The sequence below is a fragment of the Neovison vison genome, chromosome 14 (assembly GCF_020171115.1).
Source record: "Neovison vison isolate M4711 chromosome 14, ASM_NN_V1, whole genome shotgun sequence".
Lineage (NCBI taxonomy): Eukaryota > Metazoa > Chordata > Mammalia > Carnivora > Mustelidae > Neogale > Neogale vison.
The window spans coordinates 6,094,531-6,110,694 of record NC_058104.1 but is presented as its reverse complement, the minus strand read 5'-3'; the positions used below and the strand labels follow the sequence as shown (position 1 = coordinate 6,110,694).

At 47.3% G+C, this 16,164-nt stretch overlaps 1 pseudogene; it reads right to left on the bottom strand.

Annotated features, from left to right (window-relative positions):
- Positions 1 to 2,916: 2,916 nt before the first annotated feature.
- LOC122896043 lies at positions 2,917 to 15,841 on the bottom strand (annotated as a pseudogene).
- Between the last annotated feature and the right edge of the window lie 323 nt (positions 15,842 to 16,164).

Here is a 16,164-nt window from a genome sequence, read left to right as displayed (position 1 = left end):
AAAAATTACACTCATTTTTCGAACGTAAGAAGTGTGGCTGAATAATCACAACCCCATTAAGAAAGAGTATCATTGGACAGTGAACAGTAAGACCAATTGGGATGACACAAACACCACGAAGATAAAGACTTTTATCTTTATTATGTTTCCTTAAGAGACACATTGCAGTGTCCTCTTTAATAACCTAAAATAACATAAAACAACTTATAAACGTGTCATCAAGGCAAGTAAAGAAATTACAACTGATTCCCACAATTTAATAATGAAGACTAAATGTCAAATAAACATTTACAGTAATAACAACTTGAGGGAATCACCTACCTAGTTATAAGTGTAATTGATATATAACTATAGTAAAAACACAAAAACCTATCCTGAATATGTCAATATTTTATCTACAGGTGTAATCTCATCTCAAAACTTTGTAGGAACATGTTTTGAAAACTATGACTATTTCAGAACTCTTAAAAATAAATACATAAATATAACATATAAAAATAAATAAAATAGTTCTAAGGGCAACATTTTCAAAATATACCAATGAAATTCATGGCATAATATTAGGCTATTATAATCCTTTGTCTCTTGTTTTATATTTTTGAAATAATCTCCTCCTCGTCTGTGTCCCAATGCGTAAAAAACAGGATCTCCAACTCCTACCTCAAGGGAGATTTGAATTAAAAAAATCTGAAATATTTGATACCACCCCAGAAAGGGGTGGATCCTGAAAAAAAGCCTGGTTTCTTATTGTCCTTCTCTGGACTCCTATAGGTACTCCCAGCTCCTCGGAGTACAATATGAAAATTCCCTTTAGCTAATTTTAGAAGGTCTTGGGTTCTTCTAGATTATCTGCACAAGAGACTCCTCTCTTCCTTCCTCATGCCAGTTGTTAGTGTCTGGATTGACTTCCCGCTGAAAACCTGCATCTCCCTGGGGCTCAGGGATCTGAAATTGAGAGAAAGAGAGGAAGTCAGATCGCATGGAGGCAACTCTCCAGACATCTTGGTCAGTTCTAACTGGAGTTTAGACCAATTCATAAATCCAACTTTATCTCTAATCCTTCATTCTAAACCCCAATTCATTTTCAGTTATGACTCTTGGACTTTGGTGACCCTGACCCCCCAAATTTCTTCATGTGCCTAAGGTCAGACCCGGTTATCTGCTTGATAGCCAGGACTCTAGGTGATTCTGCTCAGGGAGTAAAGCAAATTTGAAGGTCGCCTGGGTGGCTCAGTCAGTTGAGCGTCTGCCTTCGGCTCAGGTACCGGGATTGAGTCCCGCATCAGGCTCCTTGCTCAAATGAGGAGCCTGCTTCTCCCTCTGCCTGCTACTCCCCTGCCTGTGTTCTCTCTCTGTCTCTGACAAATAATGAAAATCTTTAAAAATAAAACAAAACAAAACAACAACAAAACAAACAAACAAACTTGAGAGAATGTTGCTTTAGACCTGAAACTCACCTTGGTCCTTTTGTGCTACTTAAAGTCTGAACAAATAACCATACCGCAAACATCAACATCATGAACCATGAGACCACATAATCCTCCATTCTAACCCTAGATCCTAATGTTTAACCATAACACCTAGTCCTAAATTTGGTCAATGCTACATGGTCTGAATGTTTGTCTCTTCACCTCCCTCAGATTTGTAAATTGAGATCCTAACCCACAAGGTGATGATGCTATGAGATGAGGTCTTTGGGATGATTGGGCCATGGCGGGGGCCTCAACAATGGCAGTAGTGCTCTGATAAAAGATACTTCAGTGACCTAACTCAGAACCCACTTAGTCTGCAACCCAGAAAAGGATCCGGCACCCTGCTCTCAGACTTCCAGCCTCCAAACTGTGAGAAATAAATGTCTGTTGCTCAAAGCCATGTAGTACTTCGTTGTGGGAGCCTGAATGGACTGAGAACTAGTTCACACGATTTAAACCAAATCGTTACTTAATCCTCTGCCCAAATCTATAACTCTATGTGCTGATCACAATAAGCTATGCTAAAAATAGTATTTCTTTTTTTTTAAAGATTTTATTTATTTATTTGACAGAGAGATCACAAGTAGGCAGAGAGGCAGGCAGAGAGAGAGGGGGAAGCAGGCTCCCAGCTGAGCAGAGAGCCCAATGTGGGGCTCGATCCTAGGACCCTGGGATCATGACCTAAGCTGAAGGCAGAGGCTTTAACCCACTCAGCCACCCAGGCACCCTGAAACTAGTATTTCTGAAGGTTCACTCATTCTGACAAACTCCTTGACTATGAACCTGAGGGGAAAGATGTAATGGAACGAGATGAGAGACTGGTCCAAAAGTGGGCAGGGGACACGAAGGACTCACAGATGCCATCTGGCCATCAGCAATGTGCTCGCAAGGAAATCTGGATGAACATACAGCTAGTCCTAATTTATCTTTTATTATTGGATAGGTAGACTGTTCCATCCAATGTCCTATTGTTAGACATTTATTTGTTGTAAATAAATCCCCAGAATTCATATCTCTGAGGCATGAAAGAGAAAGTCAAAACACAATGTAGGGGAAAAAATTGGAAACTTGCTCCCTTTTCACAGAAAGTCAATATTTCCTCAGAGCTATCATCTGGGCCCAGTTGGTTTCAATGGAATGGTTTCAGCTAAGTCCATGCCTCTGTGACAAACTGGTTTTCCTGAGGTCTGGCCTCCCACACGTCTCCCTGAGTCATGGCTCTGTGGGGTTGTCAGCTCGTGGCTGGGACCTGAGTGCGTGTACGGCTTCCACCTCATAGCGTGTGGAAGGCTGATGTGTGGGACTAGGGAGATGAGCATGGGCCCAGCAACTGGATTCCTCAGATCTCCTCATTACACAAGAAATCATTGTGCCTGGACCCATGAGGACAGAGACCTACCTTCTCTTAGGCCGATGACCTCAGGCCTCCATGGCCCTGGGAGACCTAGGGCATCAGAGTGAGGCGGTCTCGCCCCCACACCCACAGCTCTGGATCAAAAGCCTGGATCTGGAAGACAAGAGGCCCCATGAGAACACAAATTCCAGATGGGCCCTGCCCCTGCGCCCCCCAACCTGCTCCCTCCTGTCATCCAGACCCTTAATTCTTTCTGGTCCCAAATCCCCATGTCCCTCCCTGTACCTCCTCTCTCTCCCATTGGGCCCCACACCCCAAATCCCTCCAGCCAACCTACCTCTTCACACTCTTCTCGGGACACCCTGGTCTTCCAGTCCATGGATCGTATAAATTGGTATCTCAGTTTGTGGAACAAGGGACGCTGGGACCGGTTCTTCCCATAGAGGAATGAAAAGATGGCCTGTTTGGGGGCCTGGTTATCCTCTTCCATATCATTGGCCAGGTAGCTGGAGAGAGACATCAGGTGGCTGGTCAGGAGCAGGATGGGAAGGATGCCCCTCCCCCATCTGAGCTCAGCTTCCCAGAAAGGACACAGGTTGCTTATTACCCAGTGTCACAGAATGCCACTCAGTCATCAAGAAGTCATGGCTGGGCAGAGACTTCTCCCAGCTTGAGGATAGAGAGGGAACTCAATGGGAAGCCTGAGGGCATGTCCTGGGGGGGGGAGGGTCCCCAAACCCACACCTACCCCTTCCCTTTAGTTAGTTTGTGCACAAACCTGTCTCCCCGTAGAGCAAGGCCATATACATCTCCCATGGGCAGGAGCTGACCCTGTTCTATTCTGTAACCATGACTTTCCTACCAAATGACTAATACAGGACTGAGTTCATTGGGTGCATTAATTCAACACGCACTTCTTGAACCTCTCTTCCCATTGCCTCATGTCCTTGGTCCATAAGGTGTACTTTATATGTATTTGTTGAATGAATAAGTGATGCTTTTTCTCATGTTCAAGTGCAATACTGATCACCTCCTAGTCCCAACATAACTTAAACCTATGCAAAACAGAAGGAATTGTGCAGTGTCTTTGAGAGTGTGGTAATATCTTGACAAGTCCTACAGGCATTGAGTCTAATGGGATTGGGGAAGGGGACAGACGGGTGGGGCGGTGAGTGGATAGGAAATAACCATAGTCCAAAATGTCCATGACACTCGGATTTTAACAGAAGTGCTACTGTGGTGCAGAAATCAGGGAGGTAGGCGGGGCGGGGAAGGGGGGAGCATCTGAAGATTTGGGAGTTGAAGTTGACCTTGAGGACAAGTCATTTTCCTCAGGTATATGTGCAAAATTACTTAGACAGAAAACGCAGTATAGGAACAGAGGGAAGGTTCTTAGAAGGATAAAACACCAAGGGGATGAGCAAGTTGGACGAAGACGAAAGGGTTGGATACAAGCTCGGAAGCCTGGCCTTGACCCAGACCACCACTAGCCCTGGAGAGTGAAAGAGGAGACCAGAGCTTTGAAAGACTTCATGCACATAGTGCCCACAGGTTTGGGGATGGTCTTATAAGAAACACCTGCAGAAGCATTCACAACAGATCTGTGCTATGTCTTGGAGGCCTGAATCGAGGCATTTGTGCTGGGAATGCGGATGAGGAAAACAATTATGCTTGGTATCGTCGTGGGAAGGAGACAGACGGAGGATCAGGACCGGCTGCTTCGCTAGTCTGTTTGCTCAGGGCAGGGCCGTGTCCGTTCCTTCCTTCTGTCCTCTTAGAAGGGTCTTCTGTTTGCTTCTCCTAGCTGACGTCAGGGTTGTTTGTGTTTTCAAAGAACAGTCTAAAAAAACACTACTATAATCCTATCGTTTTTATACACGGGGTCAACAGTTTTTTAAAAAAGTAGTTTAATAAACAGTTACAAATGGTTTAAAAAAAAAAAAGTAGATGAAAGGTTAGGTTAGGGTCCCACTTCTCCCCTCCATCCACCCAGGTAGCGAATTCTACTGAGGGATGAGACAAAAATACTCACAGGGCTATGAAGAAATGGATTCGCTGGTACTGCCAGGAGAAGAGGCCAGCACGGCTGAAGTAAGCTATGACCATAGACAGAAGATACTGGTGGAAAGAGGAGACACAGTGTCAGAGAGAGTCACATCCTGGGCGAGGAAAACCAGTGGGGGATGGGGACAGGAGGCTGGAGCAGGTGCTCCCGCTTTGACAGACTGGGTGAATTTGCTTATTTGGTGTCAAAAGGTTGGTTGCAAGCCAAAGAAGTCAAGGTAAGAGTTGATGGTGCTCCCAGGATAGCAAGCTGTGCTGGTCTGAGGGCTTGTCTTCAGGACTCTCTGGAGGGTCTCTGAGAAGCTGGAGCCAAGGGGAGCCCCACCCAAGAGCTGAGAGAGAAGGGACTTAAGGTGGAAACAGCCAGAGGGGCACGCCTGGGACTCAGGTCCCAGAGGATCTGCAGGAAACCATGAGGTCCCCAATGGGAAGTGTTGGCAGGATGAGGTTGGAGACAGGGTTTCGGAGGCATCGCCCTGCCCCAGGACAGATGTTGGAGCAAGAACACATCTGAGTGGAGAACAATGATACCTTATCGGATACTCTCAGGTTTTTGTCCCAGTCCAGAAATCTTTGAATGACAGGATCCTCTGTGAAAAGAGGGCATAGGTCAGATTGACAAGCAGAATGGGGTTACTGTGGGAGTATTCCAGGGCAGAGAGGAGAATGATGCCTCTCCTGGGGAAGTTCCAGGATGTGGCCAGCGGTGAGGCTGATGGGCAGAAGGGAGCAAAGACCAGTCACCGGCCAGGGAAAGTTGGTGGCTTCCGGCGTGGGGAGGCTGAGAGAGCACACCTGTAAGATTGGAAGTCAATGGGGACGCTGTCTCATCATGCATAGACATGCCACTGCGGAGACCACAGTCATTCCCTGTCATTTTCTCATCCCACAGTGACATAAGGGTAAAAAGATGGCATGTCATTTCCACACCCCCTGCCCAACTCCACACACACAGCCAAAGATATTTAGAGTCAAAAGGCCAATAAGGGGCACCTGGGTGGCTCGATGGGTTAAAGCCTCTGCCTTTGGCTCAGGTCATGATCCCAGGGTCCTGGGATTGAGCCCCACATCAGGCTCTCTCCTCAATGGGGAGCCTGCTTCCCCCCTCTTTTTCTGTCTGCCTCTGCCTGCTTGTGATCTCTCTCTCTCTCTGTCAAATAAATAAAATATCAAAAAAAAAAAACCCAAAAAGCAAAAGACCAATAAGAACTAAGACATCTCAGGAGTGTAACTGAAACCAAGCTTTCTCATCCCAAGTACAGACCTTTCTCCAAGTCTCACCTAATCCTCTGTCATTTTTATGTGTCCCCAGTAAGGGATCATTATGGAGTCCTCCAAGGATGGAGAGCTCACCAACCTTCAGAGAATTGTTTTCCACTGGAAAAACGTAGGCATTGGAAGCTTCTTGAGTTTAAAGAGAAAATGGAAGAGGGTTGGAGGGGCTTTTCTTACTAAGCAGCCTGTTGAAGACCTCATGGTGTTCAGGGAGCACCGAAGACACCCGTTGTCTCTTCAACTTCATCTTGAGGCCACACAGTGACTCCACGACCCAGACGTCCTCAGCGCCAGGGGCTGTCTCCTCGTCTGACTCATCCCTTCCTCTCTTCCTTGTGGGGGACTCAGGCATGGGGCAGGGGTCTACCCAGGGGGCTGAGTGAAGAAACCAGGCTACAGTATAAGGCTTTTGTCTTTGGAATTCAGCCACCCCTTCTCCCCCTCCAAAAACCCAAACTTCCCCTTCATTCTCTCCAGCCTTACTGACAATTGACATCTCCCCAACCACGTTTCCATCTTTCTCCTTTGTTGATACACATCTGTCCCCATTCATCTTTGGCACTGTTTCACCACCCCCATCCTCAAAATTTCATTGTAGATAACTTCTCCTGTGGGAATAATGGCATAATTTCCTCTCTTCCTTTACCTCCTCTTTGGACCTCATCTCCTAACCCTCTTTCCCTGCTTCCTGGGTTTTCTTTCCATGGTTATAGTTTTGTCCCCAACTCCTGTACTTTCCTCCTCCAATCCCTGGCTTTCTGGATCTCTCCTGTCACACACACCCTACTCAGACACTCCTTCGTGACTTTTGTACCCATTCCTCCTTACTAGCCAAGCCTCTCAAGTCCCTTCCTCCTTGTCCTTTCTCACCTGATGGTCCTGGGATTTCTTCATCCACCACATGGAAGGGGTACCCTGAGGAGCTAGGCTGGGGACTGTGGTCCTCAGACTGGGAAGACGGTTGATTATCGGCCATGATTTATCCCAGGCTCTTTCTGCCCTTCCAGAAAACTTAGACCCTGTTCTGGGCAAACTCCTCTTCTAAATTCCGACCGAACACAAGCCAGTGGTCCCTTCTCCAAGCTGGGGCAAAGCCAGGAGTGGAGAAAAGGTCTGTGAAGATACTGTTGTCCACCTCCACTGCCAAGCACCACGGAGTCTGGCCCTTCCAATCAGGAAGGTCGGAAGCCTCTGATGTCACAGGTCATTCCAGCCTGGCAACCAGTTTGAAGGGAAACACGTAACTGCCACACTGATGTCCAGTTTTGGATCTCGAGGTAAGGGCTGTTTCCAGCCACCGACCCAGCCTTGGACCATCCTCCAAAACTGTCCTCGAGGGGTCTGGATCGCTCTACTCCTCTCCAACAGATGCCCGGCTCTCTCCCCTCTTGGCACATATTGGGCTCTCTCCATCCTTCCTATTCCTAATTCAGGGCACAAGACAGACATAAGTATGTCAAGAAGGTTCCAGGTACATGGACTTGTTGGAATTAAAAGTTAGTTTAAGGGACGCCTGGGTGGCTCAGTTGGTTAAGCGGCTGCCTTCGGCTCAGGTCACGATCCAGCATCCTGGAATTGAGTCCCACATCAGGCTCCTTGCTCGGCGGGGAGCCTGCTTCTCCCTCTGCCTCTGCCTGCCTCTCTGCCTGTGCTCGCTCGCTCCCTCTCCCTCTCTCTCTCTGACAAATAAATAAATTTTTTTTAAAAAGTTAGTTTAAATTGCTTGATTTGGTAGACTTCTCCCGCTCCATATTTTACTGACATTGTGTTGGGGGTGGGGGTTCAGTGGTGGGGGAGCACTCACGCTCTCCTCTGAGGCATCTCTGAGCCCAAGAGACATTTTGGGAACCTGAACCGGTAGATAACTGTACATGTGTTCTCACACACTTCAGATGGTGTCTACAACTTCAGAAGTCCCTGGACCACCCAAAACCTGCCCCTTGATTGCAATTAATCAGCTCTAGGCTGCATCTGAAATTTGTAAGCCTGTGTATCACTCTCGACCCAGAAACTTCATGACCACTTGTGTATCCTATGAACAAAATGCCACATGCACAAAAAGGCTAGATGGAAGAATCTCTAAGGCAGAATCCGTTTAACCAAGAAGGTGGGAAGCATGTGGTAGCACAGACGCCATCACGGAAGTACTGGCTGGCTGTCCATTAACATCAGAGGAAGCTTCTTCCCAACCTCCTACCTTCTACCTCTGCTTCTCACCTGTGCATCTCAATCTTGCTCACTCTTTCTTTCTGTGTTAAAATAACAGGACTGAAAATTTACCATTTTAACCATTTTTGAGGGTATGATTTGGTAGCGGTATGCACCTTCGGGTCTCTGTGCTACCATCGACACCGCCTTCTCCAGAACTTTTTCATCTTCCCTGAAACTGAAACTCTGCACCCACTGAAGGATAACGCCCCGTTCTCCCCTCCCCCAGCCCCTGGCAACCACCATTCCACTTTCTATCTCTAGAGATTTGGCTATTTCAGATAGCTCCTATCAGTAGAATCATGCGGTATTTTATGCGTATGTTTCTGATTTATTTCATTCAACAAAATGTCTTCCAAGCTCATTTGTGTTATAGTGTGTGACAGAATTCCTTCCTTTTTTTTTTTTTTGAAAGATTTTATTTATTTATTTGTCAGAGAGAGAGGGAGAGAGAGCGAGCACAGGCAGACAGAGAGGCAGGCAGAGGCAGAGGGAGAAGCAGGCTCCCTGCCAAGCAAGGAGCCCGATGTGGGACTCGATCCCAAGACGCTGAGATCATGACCTGAGCCGAAGGCAGCTGCTTAACCAACTGAGCCACCCAGGCGTCCCGAATTCCTTCCTTTCTAAAGATGAATAATATCCATTCTCTGTGTGTGTGTGTTTGCATTTTTACATATTCCTTTCACAATCATATAATAACATAGTAATACATACATACCATTTTTAGTTTATCCATCCATCTGTTGATGGACGCCAGTGTTGTGTCCACATTTTGGCTAAGCCTTGCTTTCAATCCATTGTTTGAACTTGGATGAGAAACACATCTTTAATTCGGGATGTGCCTCAAGTTTTATTTTGCATTTCGATCACTTAAGGATAGCTAAGGAGCCCAGTCCAAGCATAAATAAAGTCAAACCAGTTCACCCAGAAAACAATATGGAGGTTTCTCCAAAGATTTTAAAAAACCAAACGAACAAACCCAAAAAAACCCAGAAGTACAATGTAATCTGTCACTCCTACTGCTGGGTATACAACCAAAGGAAATGAAAACAGGATATTAAAGAGATACCTGCCCTCCTGTGTTCATTGCAGCATTACTCACAATAGCCAAGATAGGAAAACAACCCAGGTGTCCATCAACGGAGGCGTGCATAAAGAAGATGTGAGGTACATACACAGGGAGCTGTAGATTGGTATTTGTATAGAGGTGAGAAAGTAGGAAATCCTGCCATTCGTGACAACATGGATGGACCTTGAGGGCATTATGTGGAATGAAGTAAGCCTGACAGATAAAGACAAATACTGCGTGGTAACATTTATATGGGAAATCTTAAAAAACAACAACAAAAAGTCAAACTCAGAGAAACAGAAGGTTAAAAAAAAAAAGGAGGTTGCCAGGGGTGGGGAAGGTGGAGGAACTAGGGAGAGGCTGGTAAAAAGAAGAAAGCTTTTCAGTGAGAAGATGAGTGAAGTCTACAGATCTCATATCAGACACAGTAACTGCACACAACACAGCACATAAATGAAATTTGCCAGGGGAGTAGAACTGACGTGTTCTCACTCCCCAAAAAGATCAGTAGGTGAGGTCATGGATGTGTTAATTAACTAGGTGGTTAGAATCCCTTCACTGTGTACATCACACGCAATGATGTACACTGTAAATCGTACTGTTTTATATGTCAGTTACACCTCAATAAAGCTGAAATTTTTAAAAAGTAGGTGATCCAAGGTGCAGGAACCGACTGTTACCTTTGTTTGCAATTGTTAACCTTCACATTTGGATGCAGTCTCAGAGAGCCTGCAGATGGCCTTGGGGTTCCCGCACAGCGTCCCTGGGTCCTGAACCTCCTGCGGGTCCCACACTGCCCCATGAAGGACACGTGACTCGTGGCTGCAGAAGTTCAGTCTCTAGGAAGCCTATTTGCATTCAGATTTCCATTCCTGATGTTTTCAGCCATCAGACCTGAGTGGACCCTCCCATAACAAAACAGAAGTCTGGGATTTGTTATTTATTTATTTATTTATTTTTAAAGATTTTATTTCTTTATTCGACAGACATCACAAGTAGGCAGAGAGGCAGGCAGAGAGAGAGGGGTGGGGAGGCAGGCTCCCCACCGAGCAGAGAGCCCGATACAGGGCTCGATCCCAGGATACTGAGACCATGACCTGAGCTGAAGGCAGAGGCTTTAATCCACTGCCACCTAGGCACCTCTGGGATTTGTTATTTAGAACAAGGGATGTGATGCGCTAAAGACTGAAGCAAGACCCTAGGATTCACCTCTGATTCAAGTCTGATTCAAGTCCTCTGTCCTGTTCACTATGTCCCTTCTCCATCTGCTCACACTCCTGTTGGTAGACAATCTGGAGAACATAAACCAGTAGTTATAATATGCTTGTCTAAAAGATGAGGGGGGTGAGAATGGGAAAGTAATGGTTTTGTTACAAAACAGCACATGCCCTTGTGCAAATCCTCCTGCCTTCAGGGTGAAAGATCCCCCCGGGGCTCCAAGCACCCCGGAATGGACCCCTTCTCAGGAGGAGACCCCCGGACCCAAAAACCGAGCCGAGTCCACTGATCAGATGCAAACAGCACGAGGTTTATTGAGTTGACACAGGTACCTGCGGGCGATCAAGTCTTAGGAGGACTCGCGCGCCAGCCCTTTGTTTAGGGCCTTTTTATGGGGTTCGGGGAAGCGAGCGCATACGTACAGAAGCAGAAACATAGTTACAAGGTTCTTATTGGCTGGTTTGAATGTAAGGCATACTCGGTGTTTGTAGATTGGCTTTGAAGGACCCCGGCGCGCGAAGAGAAAGGTGGGGAGGGGGAGTGAGGAGGGGGAGTGGACCTTATTACTTAGCAGAGAAACATCCTGCCTACGTGACTAGGTCCACATACTTAGGCGACCCCCCTTGCCCACATACCTAGGCGACCCCCCTTGCCTACGTGACTGCGCGTTACAAGCTGCGCGCGGCAAGCGTACCTATCTCCCCCGCAACATGCCGTTGCCCCTCCTAGCTCCAGGGCTGTGCTGAGATAAGGGAGGATTGTCCAAGTAGGGGGAAGGGAAGAGGGGTCTCTTCAAGGGTCCCATCTCTTCAACCTATAAAATAAAATACTTAGATAAGATGATCTGTAAGCGTTCTGCCCATGTTAAAATAACCAAGGCAGTGAGGAAGCAAACTGGACAAGACCAGGGACGCAAAGGCTAGGGGTTAAATTGTATGCTCCCGTCCAAGCCCCCCTTCCCCCTCTTCATATGTTGAAGTCCTAACCCCTGGTACCTCAGAATGTGATTTTTCTTCTTCTTTTTCTTTTTTTTGGTGGTGGGTTTCTACGGAGGAAAATCAAGGTAAAATGAAGCCTTTAGGGTGGATGTCGTGATCTCAAGGTCATGAGCCCCAAGCTAGGCACGACACTTAGCAGGGAGTCTGCTTCTTTCTCTCTCTCTCTCTCCCCTCTGCCCGCCCCTTGCTCATACACTCTCTCTCTAAAATAAATATATAACTCTTTAAAAAAAAAAGGAAAATTTGGATACAGAGACTCCCAGGTAGAGAGAAGAGAGTGTGATGATACATAGAGAGGGGACTGTCGTCTACAAGCCAAGGAGAGAGGATGGGACCGAGCCCCCGCACACCCCCACCCCCACCCCGCCAAGGAACTAGGCCTGCCCACACCTGGATCTCAGACTCCCAGCCTCCTGAACTTGGAGACAATGCATCTCTGTTGTTTAGGCCCCTGGGTTGTCTTACTTTGTTGCAGCTTCCCTGTAAACCCATCCAACCAGTATTTTGCACAAGAGGGAATTCAGATCTGACAGTCACTTTCCTCGCACTTCTGTGGCCCCTTCCATTAAAGCAAGACATGTCCCGAGGCTTCAAAGAAGAGCTAGTTCTTTCATACAGATTAGAAACTTGAGCTTTCTTAGCCTCTGACATTTCCTGGTCACCGTGAATGTGCTAGTTTGGGGGCAAAAAATGGTTAAAAGACTTTAAGAGAAGAATGATTCACAAATCTGGAGGATGGCTGCCAGTTATCTTAATCAAATTGATGTGTTAAAGAGAAACAGGAGCCAACACAGGCAATTACTTAGAAAATTAAGGGCTGGAGGGGGCGCCTGGGTGGCTCAGTTGGCTAAGCGACTGCCTTTGGCTCAGGTCATGATCCCGGAGTCCGGGGATCGAGTCCTGCATCAGGCTCCCAGCTCCGTGGGGAGTCTGCTTCTCCCTCTGACCTTCTTCCCTCTCATGCTCTCTCTCTCTCACTCTCTCTCTCAAATAAAATAAATTTTAAAAAATCTTAAAAAAAAAAAGAAAATTAAGGGCTGGAAAGGCTTCTTCAAGTATGGTGTCAAAACAGAAGAAAAGTAGGGAGAGAAAGTGAGCGATGTGAACACAAGAAATAATATCAAGGGTCATCTGGGGGGCTCGGATGGTTAAGGGTCTGCCTTTGGCTCAGATCATAGTCCCAGAGTCCTGGGATCGAGTTCCACATCAAAGCAGGGAGCCTGCTTCTCCTTTTGCCTCTGCCTCTCTCTCTCTGTCTCTCATGAATAAATAAATAAAAATCTTTAAAAACATTATGTCCGTATGGCAGAAAATAAAAGTAAAACATTAAGTTAAAAAGGTCAATGACAAATTGGGAGAAATAGTTGTACTTAATACAAATACAAAAAGAGAAAGCTTTATATTTTAAATACTAATAAATGAAGAGATCTTAATGAAGCCACATTAAAAGGTATAGATCTGGGGCACCTGGGTAGCTCAGTCGGTTAAGTGTCTGCCTTTGGCTCAGGTTTTGATCGTGGGGTTCTAGGATGGAGCCCAGCATTAGGCTCCCTGTTTAGCCGGGAGTCTGCTTCTCCCTCTCCCACTGCTGCCCCCCTGCTTGTGCCCTTTCTCTGTCAAATAAATAAATCATACATATATATATGTATATATATATATTTTTAAAGGTACAGGTCCAGGGGAGCCTGGGTGGCCCAGTGGGTTAAAGCCCCTGTCTTCGGCTCAGGTCATGATCCCAGGGTCCTGGGATTGAGCCCCATGTCAGGCTCTCTGCTCACCAGGGAGCCTGCTTCCCCCTCTCTCTCTCTACCTGCCTCTCTGCCTATTTTGATCTCTGTCTGTCAAATAAACAAATAAAATCTTTAAAAAATAAAAAAAGGTGCAGATCTGGTACTTCTGGCCCAGACAGATTCACAGGGTTCAGATTTGCCCTCCCTGCTTAAAGAAGTTTCTAGGAGGGGCAAATATATGAATATATGAAATGACAGGTTTTAGCCATTTAGAGAGAGGAGTGAGCCCCAAGAGCTTCCAGTTCACTGTCCAGAGAGTTATCTAGGCTGAGGTATGTGGCAGGGGTCCTGGGGGTGCCCAGGATGTCTCTGAGTTGCAGGGACAGAGTTGGGTGGTGAGGAGGAGGGGGGCATGACAGCCAGAGTTCACAGGCAGAGAACCAGAGTGGACAGAGAGGCAGGAGGTTGTCCCAGTCTTCAGGTGAGCAGGTCAGTGCCTATGGGGGAGGCAAGGGCTGGAGGCCAGGGCCCAGTAGACGGGGCAGGCGGGGGGCTCTGCCTGTCTTCCCCAAGGTGCTCAGCATAGCTTCCTTCCTTTACCTGCCAAACATGGAAAAGAACACAGAAGAAATGTGCCTGGAGGTCTTCCAGTCTCAGGCCCAGGGGAAGTGTGGTCACCTCTCATGAATTCCAGCATTCTGTTAGTGAGAAGTCCGTTGGTGGGAATTCGGGCACAGACCACACTTACTAGCAGCAAGAGCTGGGCAGGACTTCCGGGCTACACAGCCACAGCCAGGGCGGACAGAGCAGCTTCCGGAGAAGCACGCCTTTTGTGCAGGATTAGTTTGATGCAACAGCTCAGTGAGAGAAATCAGGAATGGGTTATGTGCCCATCATTAGCATAAATCAGTACTATTACCTTTGGAAAGAGTGTTACCTGGAGAAAACTTCCTCTGTTGATTTTGTATGTATCTAAATCTCCTAGAAGCTAAATAATTTTCTTGCTAGCATTGTAACAGGGGATGCTTGTTCTTAAGGGCCTGGGATCCATCTCTTTGAAATGTAAACCTCAAGGAAGGTAGTGTCTCTCTGTCATCAAGAGAGTTAAGGATGGGCTCTAGACACCTAGCTCTGAGCTTTAATGACCTGTTTGTCAGAAATAGGTAAGTAGTTTTCTTTTTCCTTTGGGCAGAGACAACTGGCACGGATGGGCACCAAGATGACAAGGTAAATTTAGGATGAACAATGAAAAACTTATAGAAAATGTCGCTGGCAAGTCCTGTGACCCCTGAAACAAGTGTATTGTTTTGCCAGAGAACGTCTATGTAATGGATTGTATCTGCCGAGCTGATCGAAAAGGCGAGGTTCATTTTTCTCCTTGCTGTCTTGTTAGTAGTTTGCCTGTGACGTGCAACACAGTCTGGTTTAATGGTTATTTAACAATAGAACAGGGGGGCCTGGGTGGCTCAGTCAGTTATAGTGGGGGGACTCTTGTTTTCAGCTCAGGTCCTGATCTCAAGGTTGTGGGATCGAGTCCTGCATGGGGCTCCACACTCTGCACAGAGTCGGCTGGGGATTCACTCTCTAACTCTCCCTCTGCCCCTCCCCCTGCTCTTTGTCTCTTTCTCTCTAAAATAAATCTTTAAAAATAAAACAAAACAATAGAGTGGTTGTCCTTATTTCTATAGTTGCAGAGAGGATTTCTTGGATGGCAGGAGATTTTACTTTTAATCCTCACCACCCGCTACTGGTTAAGAAGCAATTGGCTAAGAAAAGGATTACATCATCTCACCAAAAAATACTGATAAAGCATCGTCCTTATGGTCCCATTTCTGAAAAATGACATTTTAAGCTACCATACACATAATTCTCTTTGATGCACAAGATCTCAGGTATCTGGGTTTGTTTGGCTGGTTTGTGTGTGATTTCTGATTGTTCTACAGTTTTCATGCATTCGTTGTATAATCTGGACAAGCTAAGTTTTCTATTTCCTTCCCCTTCCTTGGAGAAACCATGTGCCCATGGATGATAATATCTAATGTCATGACTGGATATTAACTGTAGACCAGTGTTTTAGTGAAACTTGTAATATTTCAGTGATGTGCATACTATACATCCTTTCCTTGTCCTCCCCTGCTCGTGGGGAATCTCAGTGCCAACCCGATAGATCTCAGGGCAAGCAAAGGACCAGAGATCCAAGACGTAAACACAGCCCACTACTCGAGGTGACACCTTTCCTTGATCCCTAACAGGAGCAAAGGCAAGTGGGAAATCCGGACCCTGGTACCAGAGGTCAAGTCTCAGCGTATGCCTCTAAACCACCAGATAGGGTGGAGACTTTCGAGACGTCCCCTAACTTATGGGCACTTGGACTCACGGGAAACAGAGGTCGGGTATTTGTCGGGCTCCCGAGTGGGCTCCAACAGGCGCACCGCCGCCGCCGTCCTGCGCATGTGCAGCTCGGCCTGTGTGCGTGTTCGCGCACGCGTAGTGCCGCCGCGCAGCTCTCGCTTCCTGCCCGAACCCAGGTCACCGCTCGCCGTGGTTCCCAGGCTTTGGCCTCCGGCGGGCAAGGGTCCCGGGGCCTACGGGGCTGCACGCTGTCCGGTCGGGCCGGCATCCAGCGGGCACGGGGCTGTGCGGGCGCGGCTCCGCGCAGGCCGGGCGGAGGCTCGAGCGGGGACTCTCGAGCTCGAGCCCCGGAGCCCGCGGGCTGGGCCGGAGGGGTCGGGCGGTGGCGGCGGCGACGGAGCCGGGCGGCGAGGCCCGGGCTCGG